Genomic DNA, 20,000 nt, shown 5'->3' on the forward strand with positions numbered 1-20,000 from the left:
GACGTGCGGCTCACGTCACCGCCCGGAACAAAAAAAAAAACACCAAAAAACCTCTGAAAAAGTCCTCTGAACTCACGCCGAGACTCACAAAACACAAGTCCGGGTCCATTTGTGACGAGAAAACAACAGCGTAACACACGAGCACTTTAACTGGTACACAACATTTTTATTTTTTTTGTCTGTGTTTTTCTTCAGTTGTTTTGGTCTTGTACTTGTGTTTCGGTCTTGTACTGTGTTTTTGTCCTTCGTGTCTTTCGTCTCGTGTTTTTGTGTGTCTCGTCCTCGTGTTCGTCTCGTGTTTCGGTCTCGTCTCGTCGTTTTTGTCGTCCTCGTGTTTCGGTCTCGTCCTCGTGTTTTGGTCTTGTACTTGTGTTTCGGTCTTGTCGTCCGTCGTGTTTTGTCTCGTCTCGTGTGTTTTTCGGTCTCTCGTCGTTGTCTCGTGTTTCGGTCTCGTCCTCGTGTTTTGGTCTTGTACTTGTGTTTCGGTCTTGTACTCGTGTTTTTTGTACTCGTGTTTTGGTCTCGTCCTCGTGTTTCGGTCCGTCCTGTCGTGTTTTGGTTCTGTGTTTCGTGTCCTTCGTGTTTCTCTCGTCCTTGTGTTTTGGTCTCGTACTCGTGTTTCGGTCTCGTCTTGTGTTTCCTCGTGTTTTGTTCTTGTACTTGTGTTTCGTGTCTGTTGTACTCGTGTTTTTTGTCGTCTCTCGTCCTCGTGTCTCGTCTCGTCCGTCCTCGTGTGTCTCGTCGTACTCGTGTCGTCGTTTCGTCTTCGTCTCGTCCTCGTGTTTCGGTCTCGTCCTCGTGTTTCGGTCTCGTCCTCGTGTTTCGGTCTCGTCCTCGTGTTTCGGTCTCGTCCTCGTGTTTCGGTCTCGTCCTCGTGCCGTGAGTCTGGAGAACACACAGAGAGGTCCCAGTGTTTACAGAACAGAGCCACATTTAAAACAAGAGTCTGTGCAGGAACAGGCAAAAGTTCAGCTCCTCGCTCACTGCGGACGGAGAAACACATTTTACCGTAATAAACAGCGTTGGGAGTAACGCGTTATAAAAGTAATAAATTACTGTAATGTGTTGCTTTTTGCTGTAATGCAGTAATGTGGCGTTAAGGGGAAAAAGACTGTAATATTTTATTCGGTACAAATGTGAGTAAACCGTGTCACAAAGCTTTTTTAACCTGGATTGAAGTGGTGGGTTTTTTGTTTTTCTTCATATAAATTTGCTAAAATTGCCGTGATATCAGCAGCGGTGAAATGCCGGAGGTGCGCCCGTGTAGACCGTCAGGTGACCACAGCCGAAAGGACCGACGCAGAACTCCACAGACTCCGGGTTCTCTCAGGGGCGGTCCTAGATTCCAAGTTCTAGTCCAAGATTAGTCCTGGTTTGGTCCCGGTTTAGACTTGGTTTAGACCTAGTTCAGGGCAAATGAGCATTGAACAATGATTTGGACAAGAAATTCTCTGTTTTCTGTCCCAGTCAGGACAAGTGTGAGGCCATGTGCACAGGTTGGGAGGTGAGAGTAGCTCAATGTCGAGGCCCCACCCCCGGTAAAGTGTCCGGGTTTTCACAAATGGAAATATGGTCACCCTAGTATAATAAGCTTTTCCCAAAACCCGTAGGAAGAAGGACAATAACGTCTTTCCTCTTAATAAAATTCACTTTTTCGCACTTTTGGGGGGTTTGCGAACCGTCTAGTGTATTTTGATTCCTGACCTAGCGGCTGGTAAGAAATAAAACTGAGCGGAGGCACTAGGTGGCGCCAGCCTGACTAGATGACATCATTCAGCCCCTCAAAATGTTAAATAGCTTCAAAACAGGCAAAACATTTGTATTTCGTTTGTGTTGTTTTGTGCTGTGGCAATTTTAATTTTTCTGAGTATATTTCTTTTTTTTTTTTCATATATATTTTATTTAATTTAGTTTTTTTATTCCTATATTGTTATCTTACGGCCACACAATAATTACACAAATATATCAAAAAAAAAAAAAGAGAAAATATATAATAATAATAATAATAATAATAATAATAATAATAATAAATTAAGAAAGAGAAAAAAAAAAAATTTGAGTATATTCTGAGTATATTTCTAAAATTATTAATTATTATTTTTGTAGAAATTATATGACGTCATTTCTGTTCAGCTGACCGCAGCCGCTTTAACAAACCTCCACAAAACGAGTGAAGAGAAACGATCTGAGGCTGTGGAAAAGTCTGTATCAGTTTTTAGCAACTTGCTTTTGATTCATATTTTATATAATAACACAAACTTCTTGTGGAAAAGTCACATCGTTTATCTTCACTAGTTTGAGGGGATTGAACTTCTCGGAGTTTGAAAACTTTTGTCTTCGTTTACATTGTGCCGCAGTGAATCGTGCTCTGAACCAAACTGTACGAGTCGGGAAGTCGTTTCACCTCCAGGTTTTTATTATTCTAACCGACTTAATGCTAATCGGAGGACTTATGTTTACTGAGGAAAATATCCCGGCAGGAAACTGAAACTAGTTCAGCTTTAAAACTTATCAGAGCGACACGGGGCGTAACACGAGTTGAACTTCTGCTTCTTTGATCTGCTCTAAAACACAGATCGTTGAGTCCGTGCCCCCCCGTGCCCTCTGCAGCTTCTCCTACACCGTCAGGTTTTCGTGCGTTTCCGTCGGAACATCAGAGACTCGTGGGCGTCCGTTTTGGCTCCGGTCCCATTTCTTTGCTCTGTAATCTTCTGGTCTTGGTGTAACTGGGGGAACAGGTGGCTCAGGGGAGTTTTCAAAGCCACACGTGTCTTTTAGCTGGACTTTTCTTAGACCTTTTTCCACAAAGTCCGGAAGTGTGGCGATGTAGGTTTGCGGAACTTCCGGTTAATGCTTTTTTTCGGCAAAATTTGTGTGGAAATGTTTCGTGTTTTCTCCAGCAGCTTCATAAATCTGCTCCATCACCAAATCTTCGTCGTCGTTCGCCCGGTGATGGGACGGATTTATGAAGCTGGTGGAAAATACGCGAGACGATTTCCCGCAGATATTTTGGGACAGAAATCCATGAACCGATTAACTGGAAGTTCCGCAATCCTACAGCGGACTCAGGCGGAATCTTGTGGGAGAGGTTTTAATTTGAGTTAACGTCCCAAACTTTGAGCAAACCGAACACACCAAAACTCAAAAGCGGCAAGAAAAATGAAGAAATCAATACAATCAGTTAAAATCTGCTGAATTCTTTATCCAAATCACTACATTTGATGCCACTAACACTCCGACACTCCGATATTCCGTCATTCCGACAACCCCCCCCGTTCCGACACTTTTTGACGTGGCCGTTCTGACAACCTACTCATAGTTTGGACCTTTTTTTGCCTCGTTTATGCCGCATGGACCGCGCCTCTAAACCAGGACTAAAACCAGAACTAAAGCAGGATTAAACCAGGATTAAACCATGACTAAAATCAGGACTAAACCAGGTCTAAACCAGGTCTAAACTAGGACTAAACCAGGACTAAATCAGGTTTAAGACGGGACTAAACCAGAACTAAACTAGGACTAAGCCAGGACTAAAATCAGGACTAAACCAGAACTAAAAACAGGTCTAAACCAGGTTTAAACCAGGCCTAAACCGGAACAAAAACCAGGTCTAATTCAGGTCTAAATATGGACTAAACCAGGACTAAAACCAGGTCAAACCAGGTCTAAACCACGACTAAACCAGAACTAAAACCAGGTCTAAACCAGGTTTAAACCAGGTCTAAACCAGGTTTAAACCAGGTCTAAACCAGATCTAAACCGGAACAAAAACCAGGACTAATCCAGGTCTAAATATGGACTAAACCAGGACTAAAGCCAGGTCAAACCAGGTCAAACCAGGTCTAAACCAGAACTAAACCAGAAGTCTAAACCAGGTCTAAACCAGGTCTAAACCAGGTCTAAACCAGGTCTAAAACCAGGACTGAACCAGGTCTAAACTAGGTCTAAACCAGGTCTAAACGAGGACTAAACCAGGTCTAAATCAGGACTGAAATCAGGACTAAAACCTGGTCCAAACCAAAAAGCTTAAGTGCCGCCATTCCGTCCAAAGTGCAGGGACATTTGATTAAAAAAGGAAACGCTTAATTCCGACATCACAACAAGGAGCCGTGAAGTTGTGGGCACCTTCGATGGATTACAGATTTTACTTACAGACGACTTCGCAAAACTACCAAAATATGAAATAAAAGTATCCAGAGCAAAGACAAATCCGAGCAGAAACGACTTAAATACACGAAAATAAAGTCTAAATCCAAACTTTTGAAAGCGTAAATGAAAAAGAAACGATTATAACAGCTCCGAAAAGTTGATTTTGTGTACCGCCCCCGTCTTTTACGCAACACCCGCAGCTGAAGATAAAGCAGAGAAAACATTCGCGAGCTGCACAATCGGCCAGTGTTGAGACAGAGATTAAGATTTGAAGAGGGTTTGCGCAGAATCGTCTCGGAGGACACGCGGAGAGGATGTCTTACTTAAAGGATCACATCTGCTCACATTTAAACACCCGGCGGAGATTTCGCACGCGCTCCGACTCAGTGTAACTCGGTACTTGAGGAAAAAGTTTTGGATCCTCTTCCCACTGTGAGGAAATCTGAAGTGACAAAAGTTTTATTGAATATTTGAGTTTCCTTCAGATCTCGTTCGGTTTTTCTCGTTTTGGTTTGAAAAGTTTTAAGAAGAAATGACGAGATGACGAGGGGAAAGAGAGTGCACTTATATGACGTTTTAACAGTTTTAATAGGGACGTGACAATAACCCAAATATCGTGATATCGTATCGTTCAAAAGTCGTGGCCGTCACAATATATATCGAATTACAAGTTCCTTTGCTTAAATACAGCTTATAAACATTAAAAACTACATTTCCCACGATTCATTTCAGCGCAAACAACGTGAAGAAATATGTTTTTTACTTGAATTCTTGGGATTATGATGGTAATAGTTCACACCAAAATCTTGTCAAGGTATTTTAAAAGCAAAAAAAAAAAAAAAAAAGTGTTCTATCTACAATTATATCGGCCTCTACAAAATATCGAAATAAATATTGTACCGTGAGATTTGGATATCGTTACATCCCTAATGTACAATATAAAAAATCTCTCAGCTCTCTCTAAATTTGTCTGGTCACAGGTTTTGGCAGAACAAACAAAAAAAAAGGTATGCAAAAAACAGGACAATGTGGAAATGAAAAAGAGCATGTTAAAGATTGAAAGGGTTACTACTACTACTACTACTACTACTACTACTACTAATACTACTGCTAATTTCCGGACGATTGAGCGCAAGCTGCAATAAACTAAATTTTAAAAGAAAAAAAATATAGGCCGCACTTGTCTATGAGCCGCAGGTGTCTACGTTGTAACTTGAGATATTTACACAGTAAATGTTTAAAATTTTTAGTTAAATACTGATACATGCTTTTTATGAACAGCGCCTGTAACACGGCAGTAAAACGACAGGATTATCAGACCACGTCACTTGGCTCCACTGCAAAAATCATGTCAGTGTCTTGGAGGAGGCTTTTTCGGTTCGTTCCTCCGTTCCGTTCCTCGTCGGCGTGGAGCGATGAGTGTGTCTGCGGGTGTGTTTCGCCGTGCGGTCGCTGTCTGCTCCGTGTGTGTTTGCGTGTTCTGCGGGTGTTGTGGCTTTGTAGTTTACTGAAGTCGTACTGGGACACCTGAGTGGATTCGTGTATGGGGCGCTCTGGATTGTGGCGCACGGTCGTTTTTTGATGCGTTTAGAGGCTGAAGACCGCATCTAATGACCCGGAAAATACGGTGCTGTTTACAAGGAATTTATTTTTTAGAATATTTCAAACATTTGTTGCTTATTTGAAAATATTTAATTTAACTTATTAGTTTTACCAAGCAGCACTTTGCGTTTATTTTATTTTCCCGTTTGTATAATGTTAAAGCAAATTGTTGGTTTAATAAAAAACACAACCAAACCGTGATTTTTGTACCGTTACACCCCTAATCAATAATAAAAAAGTCTAAAAAAGTTGTTTTTTATAAATGTTGCATTTACGACCACTGTATCCTGATAGGCTCTTTATGTATATGTATATGTTATTATTGATAATGATGATGGCAATAATAATAATGAAAATAATAAAAAGCTAAAATAATCAAAATAACAACACTAATATAATAATATAATAAAATACAATAAAAATATAAAAAATAATTACAAAAATAATAAATAACAATAAATTATTGGGGACAATAATAATGGAAACATTAATGGTAATTATAATGTTATGTTTTTTGTTTATGTATTTATTTTCTTTATTATATTAATGTGCACATTTATGTGTGTATTGTGTTTACATATTACATTTTTTTTTTTTTTTTTTTTTTTGTCCTGTGCTGCTGTTTGTGCACCTGTTTTATCTGCCTCCAATCAACTCCAGTCTCTAAAAACAGGGGTGTCAAACTCATTTTGGTTCTGGGGCCGTATCCAATCGACTTCGATCCCAAAGTGTCCGGATCAGAAAACTCATGTCATATAAACCCCAAAAATAGCAATAAGTTCAAATATTTGTGCAGAGAAACGCAAATCTATTACAGAAATCTTTTTTAATTGATGAAATCTTTCTTATTATAATGTATATAATATTATGAACAACCTGAAACTTGAAGAAAAATTCAATTTCAACACAATGTTTTAACAATAACTTGTTTGCAAACAGGAATAAGTCAATTTTTCTTGGAAAATCCTGCACTCGGCTCCACTTTTCTCATTTTGGACATTTTTCTGATGAGGGTGTCACGGTCAACAGTCAAAACGATCGTCCTTTAAGAGCGTTTGGAAAGAGACAAGTCTTCATTTGTGCTGCTCTGGTGGGAGGGGCCACGTACAGAGACGCTGGAGACGCTGCTGTGATAAACACCACAGAAAATTAACAAGATTTTAATAGAAAATATAATTAAAATATTTTAGTAGAAAATCATCCAAGGGCCACATTAAAGGTCTTGGAGGGCTGGATCTGGCCCCCGGGCCTTATGTTTGACACCTGTGGTATAATATAAGCAAGTTTCATTGTTGACAAAAGCGCGCGTTGCATGCTGGGAATTATTTTGGTCGGCGGCAAGAAACACTAATTGAACATGACGGACGGAGCGAGAAAGCACGTAAAGGGTATTGATCCTGGTTATTTTATCCACTCGAACGGCAGAGGACCCAAGACCATTTGACCAGAAATTGGTCATAAGCATCGATGGAGCCAAATCACCCTTTTCAACCCCGACAAAAGGTGGACCAAACCAAATTTCTGGTCAGAATCACCAACTACCTGGACAAATATTCACTTTGGCGATATCCACAATGACTTGGTGGAAACTCCTGGGCCATTCACAGCAGAAAAGATGAAAACCTCCAAGAGTCTCGATGTGTTGTTGAACTTGTTGGAGTCCACGGTTTGTTAGGATCTTCTACGTTTGCTCTGCGGATGTTTGAAAGCCGTTTAATTCACCGTTAGTGGTTCTTTTCACTCAGAATACGAAAAAGACATTTTCCTTCTTCCGTGCTTCTATTTGTGCATCCGATAATGCAGCAGGAATTTACCATTATCGGGGAGAAATACGCGAGGTTACGCACTGTGTTTGATCAAAATATTTCCCAGCAGCAACGCGCGCTTTTAATAACAATGACGTCAGCTGAAACTCGCCTATTGGTTGATGTGTTTTAGTTAAAGGCCACGCCCCGTGCTCTGTTTTAATTAAGCCCTGATGAAGACCAGTTAAGATCAAAACATGTTGACTTTGGCCATTCAAATAAATAAAATATTTTTCCTCGTATGATTTTTTACTTTTTCTACTTTTGTGGAGTGCCTGGAATCTGTTGACAAAAGAGAAATGAACCTCTCTTCAATAGTTTTAGAAAGATCTGGAGCTGGATCAGAACAAATCGAACAGCAACTCGACGAAACTAAATAAACTGAATAAACTAAATAAAGAAGTTTTTAGTCTGATTCATTTTATTCTAGAAAAAAAAAAAAAAAAAGGTTGGTTCTAGTTTTTTTCCTCGTTGTCGTCCTGTTCTGGTGCTGGACCCACCGCAGCCTCCTCTCCTCCATCCGTCTCTCTCCACTCGTCTTTCATCCCTCTGTCGCTCTGTTTTTCTCTTCTTTTCTCCTCTGGTTCCATTTATCATTTTCCACTTTTCTTTTCCGTGTCACTGTCTCATTCCCAGCATTCCTGACTCACTCACTCTCTCTCTCTCTCCACCGTCTCTCCATTCTTACTTTCTCTCTTTTACTCACTTTCTCTCCTCCTCTCTCTTTCTCTCTCTCCCTTTCTTCCCCATTCTCTATTTGTTCTTCTTTATCTCTTCTTTTTCTCTCTTCAATGACAAAGAACTGTTTTTCTTCTCTCGCTTCTTCTCTCTTTCTCTTCTTCACAATCTCATTCTCTCTATCTTTCCTTTCTCTCTCCCTCTCTTCCTCCCTTTCTCTCTCTTTCTCTCTTTCTCCCCGATTCCATTCACTGAAGCACATTTTTCCTTCGACCTCTCCCCTCGTTATTCCGCTCATCCTATTCTTTTTTCCTTCCTTCTCTCTCTCTCTCTCTCTTTTCCTCCGCCCTCTCTCTCTCTCTCTCTCTCTCTCTCTCTTTCTCTCCCTCCGTCTCTCTCTCTCTTTCTCTCTCTCTCTTTCTCTCCCTCCGTCTCTCTCTCTCTCTCTCTGTTTTGGTTTGAGATGAGGAAAGCAGCAGCAGCAGACACCTGGCCCAAAGTTTGTGTCAGACGAGCTTCCAGAGTTTATTAGAGGACTCAGTTTTACAAACGCTTCAAACTTACAGATAAATACTACTACTACTACTACTACTACTACTACTACTACTACTACTACTACTACTACCAGTGTTGGGAGTAATGCATTATAAAAGTAATGAATTACTATAATGTGTTGTTTTTTGTTGTAACGCAGTAATGTGGTGTTACAGGGAAAAAACTGTAATTCAGTCCTCGGTTTAGTCCTGGTTTAGTCCTAGTTTTGTCCTGGTTTAGTCCTCAGTTCAGTCCTCGATTTAGACCTAGTTAGGCCTGGTTTTAGTCCTGGTTTAGTCCTAGTTTAGACCTAGTTTAGTCCTTTGTTCAGTCCTCGGTTTAGTCCTGGTTTAGTCCTAGTTTAGTCCTGGTTTAGACCTAGGTTTAGTCCTAGTTAGTCCTGTTTAGACCTGGTTTAGACCTAGTTTAGTCCTTGGTTCAGTCCTTGGTTTAGTCCTGGTTTAGTCCTAGTTCAGTCCTCAGGTTTAGACCTGGTTTTAGACCTGGTTTTAGTCCTTAGTTTAGTCCTTGTTCAGTCCTCGGTTTAGTCCTGGTTCAGTCCTGTTTTAGTCCTGGTTTAGACCTAGTTTAGTCCTTTAGTCCTAGTCCTTTTAGTTTAGTCCTGGTTTAGTCCTGGTTTTAGTCCTGGTTTAGTCCTCAGTTCAGTCCCTAGTTTAGACCTAGTTTAGTCCTTGGTTTAGTCTTGGTTTAGTCCTCAGTTCAGTCCTAGTTTAGACCTGGTTTAGTCCTGGTTTAGTCCTGATTATGTCATTATTATAGAACAGAACCAGTTTTTACTCTAACTTGTGTTTATAGTAACATTTACTTGCTCAGTTCAAGACGATCTTTGGTCTCTGTGGTTTTACCAACTAAGATGAACTCGCTCTTGAAGTAAACGTTTGTACATATTTCAGATTTGAGTAACCGACTGATTCGTTGGCTCGGCTTCACAACACGAGTTTTCTGTGAATGAAAACTAAAGTCCACTTCACTTGCCGAAAGAGGAATTTCCCGAACACTACACCGAGGAATTATTCACAGTCCACTTCAGTCCCATTTTTCGAGGCACGTTTCGCAGTGTACCTAATAAAGTGGCCGGCCCGTGTCCCCCTCTCGCAGGTGTAAATCTACCTGAACTTCTGCTCCTCTGTAATTCCCGTTCTTTTATCTCGTCGCTGTCTTTCATCTCCCCGTTTCGAGCGTGACCCCTGCGCTCTCACCGCTCGGCTGCTCGTGGGGGAACATCTGCGAGAGCCACCGCCGGCGCGTCACGAGTGTCAAAACAAAACAACCCCGCCGTTATTTCTCTATGACACACGCTAACCCGGACTAACCCAGTGTCTGTGTGAGTCTCCGTGTGTGTGTGTTTTGATTCATGTCTCCAGAATGCGCTGTGATGTTGTGAGTAACGCTCGCGGTCTTTGTGGTCTGGAGATGTTCCTTTGAAAACTGCGCTCCCGGTTTTAGGGGTTTGTGAATGATTATCGCCGGGTTTAACTCTGCGCAGGCACCTGGACGTGAGCGCGGAGCAGATTTTCAAAAAAAAAAACCAAAAAAAAAAACCGGGGACGTCCCTGGTTTGGGTTGAACGGTAAGAATAAAATTGTGAATACGCAAACTTGTTATGAACTCGGCACTAATGTGAGTCAGAATAGTCACATTTTCTTCATGTTTTGGTCGTTTTTGAGCAGCTTTTCTGTATTTTACCTAAACAAATGACAGTTTATGCCACAATTTACTGTTGGCAGGGATCAGATTGGTCAAATATAGAAAAACCAGGAACATTTTTTGTATAAAACTGGGACAAATCACTGTTTTTTGGATAAATCTGCTGATCTGCCTGAAGTTGGACTCCATCAAACGCAAACAAAAACTATGTCTATTGTTTGTGCCGTTTTGTGCTGCAAAAAGTTTAATTTGTGCTGCTTTAGTTTTTGAAATATTAACTATTCAAATTAGGAAGTCCCAGGAAGCTTCAAAATGCTCTAAAACATTCTGAAGCTTCCTGTAGTTCGGGAGCTACCTGTAACTCTCCACCCCCTTCCAAGTAGCTCGCCGAGGCATTTCTGAATCACATGTATTGTCCTGAATCAGCAAACAGGGTTCCCACAGTCATAGAAACCCTGAAAAAGTCATGAAAATGTAAAAATATCATTTTCCAGGCTTGGAAAAGTCATGGAATTTTGTAAATTCAGTGAAAGTTTTGGAAACGTTCTTGAATTTCAGTCTTATCATCAGAAGAGCCTCTAGTCAGAAAATCCATGTTCAGGTCGTGTTACAAATTGTTACAAATGAAATTGTATTTCAAGTTTTAAATATTTTAAAAAAGTAAATATTAAAAGTAATAAATATATTAAACCCTTAAAATACAGCAAAAATGTTTGAGGAAATAATGATTTGGGTGGACATGTCTGTCTTAAGTGTAACAGGGTTAATAATTGTCTGATTTTCAGGCAACAACTTGCAAAATGTTCAGTAATTCGAGCTCTACAACCTTCATTTCAATTTTATTTTAAATATATATTGGTGGGTTTGTAAACCAACAAATTAAGTCATGCTTAGCTAATGCTGTTATGCAGGATTATGTGTTTTCCTGTCAATATCTCTAAAGATTTTGATGTTGCAGCCATTTTTAATTGGTAAACATCCAAAAGTTTACTAATTCTTCCCTGATATCCAGGGATTATTCCCTGTTGCTTTCATCAAATATACATTCAATTGTTCAAGAGAAATGTTGCTGACAAACCAATAGAAGAGGGAATGGAATGATTTTCTGACTAGTGGGCTTTCTACTTCTGACTAGTGGGCTTTCTGACTAGTGGGCTTCTGACTAGTGGGCTTTCTGACTAGTGGGCTTTCTGACTAGTGGGCTTTCTTCTGACTAGTGGGCTTACTAGTGGGCTTTCTGACTAGTGGGCCTTCTGACTAGTGGGCTTTCTGACTAGTGGGCTTCTGACTAGTGGGCTTTCTGACTAGTGGGCTTTCTGACTAGTGGCTTTCTGACTAGTGGGCTTTCTGACTAGTGGGCTTTCTGACTAGTGGGCTTTCTGACTAGTGGGCCTTCTGAAGTGGGCTACTACATTAGAACTATTTTGATTATTTCTGAACGTCTGTGCCTTTTGTTTAAAAGAGATAATAATAAACGCACTGACAGGATTTTGAATGTCAAAAAACTATAATCTCAAACCATGAGGTGAGCGGAAACGGTTCACGTTTCATATTAGCTCTAAAAGTCTGATCAGTTCTATACATGCAGGTGCCGTAAAGTCATGGAAAATTCACTTTAGGTCATGAAAAAGTCGTGGAAAAGTTTTGAAATTTTGTCAGTGAAAAAGAGTGAGAACCTTGGTATAAGTTTTGTCATTTTACAACTTAATAAAGGTGCATTGTGTAACTTTTCGGGCGGAGGGTCTGGTTGGTTGAAGATTTGGTGATGGATTTCCACAGATGTTTTTGCCACAGAAAACCGTTAACTGTAAGTTCCGCAACCCTACAGCAGGCGGCACTTCTAGCTCTTGTGAAAACGTCTGTAGACAGTGTGTGGGAGGGCATCTGGTTTAAACACCCGAGCCATAATCATACGTGAGGCCTGGAAGCTTCACACGGAGCGGTCTGCGTGTTATGTCTGAGGTCTGTAGGTGTGAAGTCTGAGCAAACTGGAGTAAGTCTGTTCTCCCTCGGGTTACAGTTTCATCAACATCGTAAAAAGGTTTAATAAACACGTGGAAAACCCCAGTCCGGGCAGATGGAGCGGACGTGGTGACGGACGTGGTGACGCGGAGGAGGAGACGCTACGGCCACAAATGTACTAAAGTAAAAGTAAAAGCGCTGTTACTTCAAAATAAGAGTACGCAGTAAGTCAAAGTACAAAGCAGTAATAGTCCAGGAAATTCAGTAAGAGTAAAAAAGCATTTGAGAAAACTACCACTCAAGCAGCGTTGTGGAGTAACAGATTACATGTACCAGAGTAATCAGAGTACAAATTATGAGTAACTGTATTCAGTTACAGTTACTGTTTCAGTGAGTGGTAATTGGATTACAGTTACTTTGTTGAAATAAATGGATTACACAGAGGTATTTTCCTGTTTTTACATTTTGGGCTATTTTTTTTTTTTTTTCTCCGGTAATTCCACTCATTGCCGGACACTAAACCAGGTCTAAACCAGGACTAAAACAGGACTAAACCAGGTCTAAACCAGGACTAAAGCAGGACTAAACCAGGTCTAAACCAGGACTAAAGCAGGGCCAAAGCAGGACTAAAGCAGGACTAAACCAGGTCTAAAATAGGTCTAAACCAAGTCTAAACCAGGACTAAACCAGGACTAAACCAGGACTAAACCAGGACTAAAGCAGGACCAAAGCAGGACCAAAGCAGGACTAAACCAGGTCTAAACCAGGACTAAAACAGGACTAAACCAGGTCTAAACCAGGACTAAAGCAGGACTAAACCAGGTCTAAACAGGACTAAAGCAGACAGGACTAAACAGGACTAAACCAGGAGGTCTAAACCAGTCTAAACCAGGACTAAAGGACTAAACCAGGACTAAAACCAGGACTAAAGCAGGACAAAGCAGGACCAAAAGCAGGACTAAACCAGGTCTAAACCAGGACTAACCAGGACTAAACCAGGACTAAACAGGACTAAACCAGGACTAAACCAGGACTAAACAGGACTAAACCAGGTCTAAAAAGGTCTAAACAGTCTAAACAGGACTAAAGGACTAAACCAGGACTAAACCAGGACTAAAGCAGGACCAAAGCAGGACTAAACCAGGTCTAAACCAGGTCTAAAATAGGTCTAAACCAAGTCTAAACCAGGACTAAACCAGGACTAAACCAGGACTAAAGCAGGACCAAAGCAGGACCAAAGCAGGACTAAACCAGGTCTAAACCAGGACTATACCAGGACTAAACCAGGACTAAAGCAGTAAAAGGGACTAAACCAGGTCTAAACCAGGTAAACTAGGACTAAACCAGGACTAAACCAGGACTAAAACCAGGTCTAAACCAGGTCTAAAACAGGATTTAACGGACTAAATCCTGCTGTGTGGACGTGTCTCCTCTTCTTCTATCAATAATATTTTTAATTTGGTTAAATAAAGTCTGGACTTTTTATTTTCTTTTATCAGACAAAACTTCTTATGTGAAGATTTCCTCGTCTTTGCTTCTCTACAGCAAATCAAGTAATCCAAAGTATTCAGATTACATTACTCACTTTAAGTAATTTAATGGATTCTGTTACAAACTACATTCTGGTGTGTGTAATCTGTAATCTGTAGGGGATTATGTTTAAAAGTCACCTTCCCAACACTGTACTCAAGTAAGAAGAAGGTAAACATGCAACTTTTCTTTTCTTTTAGAGGGTCTGTCACCTGCCTGTTTCCATGGAGATGTTATGACTTTGCCTGGAATGTTCCGCAGTGTGATATTAAACATTTCTGTCAATTCATTCATCAAAAATACAATAATTCTCTCTGTGATTAGGGTCACGTCTCCGCAGATCTGACCTGTAGTTGTTTCATTTTTGATATTCTAGACCAGACATGTCACACTCAGGCCCGGGGGACAAATTTGGCCCGGGATATAATTATATTTGGCCCGCGCGATCATACCAAATATGTATTAGAGCTGCTCGATGCACCAGTATGACGCATGCACCGCTAAAACTACGAATCCCAGAATGCTTTGCAAATGTGTTACCGTATTTTGACTTGGTTGTTGGCTCTTGAAAAATAAATAAATAAAAAATAAAGGAGTTCAAAAGCTACAGATAGACTATAGAGACATTATTTATTTAGAATTTTGTTATTATTTTATATTTTGCTTGTTCTGGATTCAATGTTTTCGAAAACTATTATTAAACATTTATTTTAATAAGGTTAAACATGTTTTATTTTAATAGGTTTAACATGTCATATCTCGAAAGAAGAGAAACCATGCAGATGTTGTTGAAAGTTTTTTATGAATATTTAGTTTGGCCCACGACTTCGTCCCAGTTTTTAATTTTTGCCCAATGTGAATTTGAGTTTCACTCTCCTGATATAGACAAAAAAATAATATCGCCATGGAGACAAGCAGCTGATAGACCCTCCCCCAGTTACTTACTAATGAAGTACTTATTATTTACGTCAGGAGCCACCAGTAGCTCTCCACCTCCTTCCAAGTAGCAAACAATTTCTGAATTATAAGTTTTGAGCTGAATAACTAATAAAATATCTACTAAAATTAGATGAATAGAATGACTTTTAAAATTGTACATGTATAATTTTCATGGAAAGGTAACTCATCGGAGGAAAAAGGTTGGAGACCACTGACTTGCGTTATTCAAGACCATAATGTTATTTTTGTTCGGCGTCGTTGTTCGCCTTTACGTTTTCGTCTCTCTTACCTTATTAGTTGTGGATAAATAAATGGTTGGATGAAGATTTGGCGATGGAGCAGATTTATGAAGCTGGTGGAAAATACGCCAGACTTTTCCACAGATATTTTGCCACAGAAACTTCCAGCCGTTCTGAAAAAAAAAGTCTATACAGGAGTTGCTCAGCTGCGTTTTTAAACTCCATACAGCTTCTCTAGAATCATTTGGATTATTTCAGCCCTGGAATTGCAAATCTCTACTGAACATAAAGTAAAAAAAATAGCTGTTAACTTGAAAACTACCGCTTCATGACATCACAAGGTGGAACAGAGTATTTTGAGCTTTGGAGATTAGGCTACGTTCAGACTGCAGGGCTTAACGCTCAATTCGGATTTTTTTGTGAAATCCGATGTTTTTTGCGAGGTCGTTCACATTTCCAATTAAATGTGACTTGTATGTGACTCCAGTGTGAACATTAAACGGCCCGAAAGTGTCCCACATGTGACACTGGAGACACGACGACGTCAACCGCAGCGAGCGTCTCTGTGTTTACAGAAGTTGTCCAAACATGGACGCAGCATCGAGCACCTGGAGATTTTAAAGTTCCTCTCGTACCGGAGCCAGAACATGAACAACTTACTTGTTTTAAGGAGGAGATTGAGAAGGAGAAGGACGAGGTTTTTGGTCGTGGTGTTTTGTGGGGCAGCGGCAGCGACGTCCGTTGAAAGGAACGTGTGGATGTGGCGATGTATCCAAGAGTGGTGAGTGGTGATGTGCTTCATGAGTTCATTAACAATTTTCGCCTACTTCATCGCAGAATAGTGACGTTTGTGTCTTGTTGATAACGTGTAGGTGGATGAATGCACTTTGGCCGTTCAGACTGAAGTCACATGTCAAAAGATCAGATATGTATCAGTTTCAGGAGCAAATATCCAAGTGTCCTGGGTCACATTTGAAAAAATCGGATCTGTGTCGTTCAGACTGTCAATAAAAGATCAGATACAGGAACATAGGGGCCAAAAAATCGGATTTGGGTCACTTCAAGCTGCAGTCTGAATGACAGACTAATAATGCAGGTTTACTCAAACTTGCGTGAATGAAACAAAACACGACTCCAGGTCTGTTTTTGACGATTAAACAACATTTAAACATGACTAAAACCCCACAAGAATCACTTTTGCGTAATCTAGAACCTTTGAAAAGTGAAACGTAAACGTGTAATACCCACGTCTGCCTGCGGGTGTCTCTCTTCGGCGTTCCTCGTTTGATTTTCCTACATTTTCACGTACAGTTTTCAGCCTCTCTCTTCCGTGCTACAGTTGTGTCCGCAGGTCTTATATAAGTAATAAAAGCCCAAATGGAAATGGTTATGTCGCCTTTTACGTTTATGTAGTTCTTGTGTCGGCAGCGGGAATTCCTTACATCCGTGCGGTGGACTCCGGATTACTGCAGATTCCAGGACGCATATGGAGCTCGGTTTTACAGTTTTTAAGGTCGGAAAAGTACTTTAATTTATGCCAGCGCTGCCAATTTTAATGCGTCAAATTTGTGAGAGCTTAGGGGGCACAGCAGTAGCGAAAGACTGAAGGTTGGTGGTTCTGTTCTCGATATTTCCAATGTATCCTGACACTGTGTCCTTGGGCAAGACACTAAACCTGTAAAATGTGTCTCAAAGTCACTGCGGTAGGTAAAATACTGTATATATGAAGCAGTTCTCAATAGGAATGAGATGAATTAACTGTAAAGGAAAGGTTTGGTGGGTGGTCTGAAACTTGCTATGCCTGAGATGTTCCACAGTACGGCATTAAACTCATCCATCTTGCTTTTTTTTGTTTTTATAGCTTAAAAATATCTTGCAAAACATAGATTCTTACTGTGAGTAGCGTCGCCTCTTCACAGATCTTCGGAGATCAGTTTTAGAGACCAGGGACAGTCCGGAATTTTGGACAGAGGATCTCATTTCTGAGTGATCCAGAGTGTTGGACACATGTGGAGACACTTTTTAAAATATTCCACCCAGTCCTTTAACATGACTATTTCTGACCTAAGAGCGTTTCAGATGAATTGTGGCTAATGTTCCATAATTTTTAGACTATAAATCACTCCGGAGTATAAGTCGTACCAGCCAAAAAATGCATAATGAAGAAGGAAAAAAAAAATATATATATATATAGCGCACTTTTCGGGGGAAATTTGTTTGATAAAATCAGAGATGAGGAACAGACATTTCATGTTGAAAGTCAAGTTCTAGTAAAAACAATAGAACAAAGAACAACATTTGTCACTTTTAACGTCACATATGAACAGTTCTTCAGATAAATATAACATAAACAACAGAACAGAACAAGTTTAACAAACTCTCCATCTCACTCCAAATCACTAAATCCATTCAATTCTTCATCCTCGGTGTCACTTCTGAGTAACTCCTCGACCTCCGGAGGTAAACAGAGCGACGCTTCCTCTTCTGTGTCGCTGTCGTCAGACTCAGCATCAGTTCCAGTTAGAATTATTCGGGTCTTTCTGAATCCCGACAGGATGGTTTCTGTGTCACTGAAGTCCAGACTTTGTCCATCCAGTGACTTCAGGAAAGTTTCATGGTGAATCCTCCTAGTAACCGTGAAGCTCTGTTCTCCATCCCAGACCCTCACAAGTTTCTCTCTCACTCCAAACTTTCTTTCTGCTGCTCAATTACTGTTTTCGGCTTAACATTTCAACTTTCTGCAGGAGACATGCGCAGTACAACCAAGTGACAGTGGTACAGGAGTAACAGGAGCACCAGATACTGACACACAAGACTAGAACCTCTCAACACTTCAGTGTGAAAATGTGAATATATATAAGTCGCACCGGAGCATAAGTCGCAGGAAACACCCAAACCATGAAAAAAAGTGCGACTTATAGTCTGAAAAATACGGTAAACGTTCGCCTCTGACATTCTAATAACAGAATATTGTCAGATCGAATTGTTAACATTGTTTCTGTGATGACTTTCTGTATTGTTCTGCAGCTCAGGTCAGTGGCCCACGAGTCCAAGTCAAGTCCAAGTCCTCTGCTTTGAGCTTCAAGTCATTTTTAGTCTGGAGTACAGAAAAGAGCTTATATTTTTTGCAATTGATGTGATTTTTAAACTAAATTGCACTTAAATGTCATAGTATATTTATATATGCATTTTTTGAGGAAAATCCCACTCACCACTTTCCTGGACGCCAGCGCGAGGGTCAGAAAGTCTCCAAATATAACACAAGATTACTTCCACTTTAAACTCGATCAGGTTTTCCAATATTAGCCCCGGGTATGATCTGTTCTTTTAGCGGTGATGCTAAAATGTGAGGTCAGGGCTCGGCGGTGTGTTAAACTGCTTAAACTGCCTGAACGACGTGATGCGTTCAGGGACTTCACTGAAATGGGAAATGTGCCGTGAAAGTAGCGCTCAGATGGGATTCTTGAGGCCGGTTTTTGTGTCTTTTCAAAATAAAACGTGATGAGGTCGTGCGCTTGAGTGTAAACTGCGGTGGTTTGGTGTGGGCCTCACATGGAGAGAATGTGAACGTCACCAGACTGAGCCCTGAGTAGTAGTAGTAGTAGTAGTAGTAGTAGTAGTAGTAGTAGTAGTAGTAGTAGTAGTAGTAGTAGTAGTAGTAGTAGTAGTAGTAGTAGTAGAGTAGTAGTAGTAGTAATAGTAGTAGTAGCAGTAGTAGTAGTAGTAGTAGTAGTAGTAGTAGTAGTAGTAGTAGTAGTAGCAGTAGCAGTAGTAGTAGTAGTAGTAGTAGTAGTAGTAGTAGTAGTAGTAGTAGTAGTAGTAGTAGTAGCAGTAGCAGTAGTAGTAGTAGTAGTAGTAGTAGTAGCAGTAGTAGCAGTAGCAGTAGTAGTAGTAGTAGTAGTAGTAGTAGTAGTAGTAGTAGTAGTAGTAGTAGTAGTAGTAGTAGTAGTAGTAGTAGAAGAAGTAGTAGTAGTAGAAGAAGTAGTAGTAGTAGAAGTAGTAGTAGTAGTAGTAGTAGTAGTAGTAGTAGTAGTAGCAGTAGCAGTAGTAGCAGTAGCAGTAGCAGTAGTAGTAGTAAGTAGTAGTAGTAGTAGTAGTAGTAGTAGTAGTAGTAGTAGTAGTAGTAGTAGCAGTAGTAGTAGTAGTAGTAGTAGTAGTAGTAGTAGTAGTAGTAGTAGTAGCAGTGTAGTAGTAGTAGTAGTAGTAGTAGTAGTAGTAGTAGTAGTAGCAGTAGCAGTAGTAGTAGTAGTACAGTAGCAGTAGTAGTAGTAAGTAGTAGTAGTAGTAGTAGTAGTAGTAGCAGTAGTAGTAGTAGTAGTAGTAGTAGTAGTAGTAGTAGTAGTAGTAGTAGTAGTAGTAGTAGTAGTAGTAGCAGCAGTAGTAGTAGTAGTAGTAGTAGTAAGTAGCAGTAGTAGTAGTAGTAGTAGTAGTAGTAGTAGTAGTAGTAGTAGTAGTAGTAGTAGTAGTAGTAGTAGTAGTAGTAGTAGCAGTAGTTAAAAGCAGCTCTGCTTGTACAAGTGTCTCCATGGCCGAGCACCAAAGTCCATCTGTGACATGTTAGTGTCATATGAACATCTCACACTCTGAGGAGCTCAGGGACCAACTCCTGCTGGTGCCCAGAGTCAGGACTAAACAAGGGGAGTCAGAGTTTCAGGTTCATGCAGCTAAAACCTGGAACAGTCTGAACATGTGAGACAGACTCTTCTGTGACGCTGTTTAAATCCAGACTCAAAACATTTCTGTTTAACTGTGCAAATAACTGAAAGGTTTTCATTCCGCACTCTTCTCTCCAATTTATGTCTCTCTTTTTAATTTTAATCTTCATGATTATTTATGTTTTGATTTGTTTTTATTATGATTTTAATGTATTTCTTATTCTGTAAAGCACTTTGAA

This window comes from Boleophthalmus pectinirostris, unplaced genomic scaffold, assembly GCF_026225935.1.
Source record: "Boleophthalmus pectinirostris isolate CB_2022bp ecotype Guang Dong unplaced genomic scaffold, ASM2622593v1 HiC_scaffold_18, whole genome shotgun sequence".
Classification (NCBI taxonomy): domain Eukaryota; kingdom Metazoa; phylum Chordata; class Actinopteri; order Gobiiformes; family Gobiidae; genus Boleophthalmus; species Boleophthalmus pectinirostris.